Source organism: Charadrius vociferus, unplaced genomic scaffold, assembly GCF_000708025.1.
Source record: "Charadrius vociferus isolate BGI_N301 unplaced genomic scaffold, ASM70802v2 scaffold54, whole genome shotgun sequence".
Taxonomy (NCBI): domain Eukaryota; kingdom Metazoa; phylum Chordata; class Aves; order Charadriiformes; family Charadriidae; genus Charadrius; species Charadrius vociferus.
In genome coordinates, this window is record NW_009648350.1 from 1,343,075 (window position 1) to 1,344,632 (window position 1,558).

General features: G+C 40.7%; 1 protein-coding gene across 1 annotated transcript in view; it reads left to right on the top strand.

Moving 5' to 3' along the window:
* ANKFY1 (ankyrin repeat and FYVE domain containing 1) overlaps positions 1 to 1,558 on the top strand; it is a 28,186-nt gene that overhangs the window by 1,540 nt on the left and 25,088 nt on the right. The window lies entirely within an intron of this gene.

Consider the following 1,558-nt stretch of genomic DNA (forward strand, 5'->3'; position numbering starts at 1 on the left):
TAAAAAACCTCACTGTATGAATAGTGGTGGCGTTCATACACTGTTCATACGCAGTTCCTGAAGTGTCTTTTAGTTGCCACTCTTGGCTCTTATTTAGACTTTTGCTCTCCTTACTGTAACAGTAGGGCTTGCTTTGTGCCAACCTTGACATCTTCCTTATGAATCAGTCTGGAAGAAGCAGTTAGAGGCATGTCCTTCTAGTTCTGGGAACACTGAAACTGCATTTATCTTTAGATAGAAAGAACAGCAAAATTTCAAACCCTCTTTGAGGGTTGCTGTGGCACTCGGTACCACAATTCTGAAATCGTAGTGTATTTCAGTAGAATAAGGGAAGTATCCCAAAGGATATAATAGATATTAACTTTTAAAGGATGAAGCTAAATAAAAGGCTGTTGAAGGAAGTACACTGCCAAACCTGCTTAAGTAGTATTAACTAAAGAGTAAAATAGGGAAAATTACCTTCTGTTTATCCATTACAGTAGTTCTTAAGTTAAAAGACTTATGAGGGAGCATTTGCTGCATCAGTCCATAGAGGAAAGACTAAATGAGGCATTCTTTCTGCAGTGGAGCTAGAGAAAGATGCTCTGCCCTGGGACCTGTGTTGGAGCAAGGCCAAGGTCAGCCGTGCTGTTGAACTTTTCTACAGAAGCAAGAAGAAAACACTGGTCATGAGAGCTCAGTTTCTTGTTGTCTGTAGTAGTGACTTCCATTTAGTAAATATTTGAGAATAACTGTTGGAACAACAAATTCCTGGCTGATAGGGAGTAATCTTGTAGGAACTTTCCCACTTAAAATCATTGGTTACCTTCCAGATTTCTCCTCCCTGCCCCCTCTTACTTTAGGACTGGTTTGGGATTTGTACCTTATTTGGAAAACCATCTTAATGATGGGGAGAAATAATCAATTAAGCACAATGATAGCTACATACAGCTTGTGCAGCTAATCCATAAGTATTTGTAAGTGGGACTGTTTTGAAGCACCTGTAAAGATGTTTCCTTCTAGCAGTGAAGCAGAGATTTTTTTCATATGTGTGGCCTGGGTTGAGTTCAGTGCACTAATTTATCACAACGTGTTGTGGAGTGACCATTTAAAGTGTGGTTGGAAAAGCAGGTTCTGCAATGGGATGGAAATACTTGACCAGGGATCAGTTTCCCAGGGGCTGTTGCTGTGCTACTCCTGAATTGAAATAGCCACCGTGGACCTGACTCTGTGTAGTGATGCTGTGTCAGTGCAGTGCCTCCAATGGAGCAATGTGTGTGTGCCAGTAGTAAGTAGTTTTATACATTTTCTGACTGGCCTTTAAAATGTAGATTCTGTGGAGAATCTGTTTTCCACTCTGGCCATTTTTTAAGGAGTTTCTTAGCTGACAGCGTGAGGAGTTCTAAACAGGTCAGTTAAGTACTCTGAGGTAGATATAGTATGTCAGCAACTGTTCTAATGCTCACTTGTGGTTGATGCCACAGCCATAAAATCAGACAGCATCTTAACTAAAGAAATAGGTAAGAACTAAAGAGTTAGTCCTCTGCCCCACCATAATTCCCAGAGCCATAAACTCCTA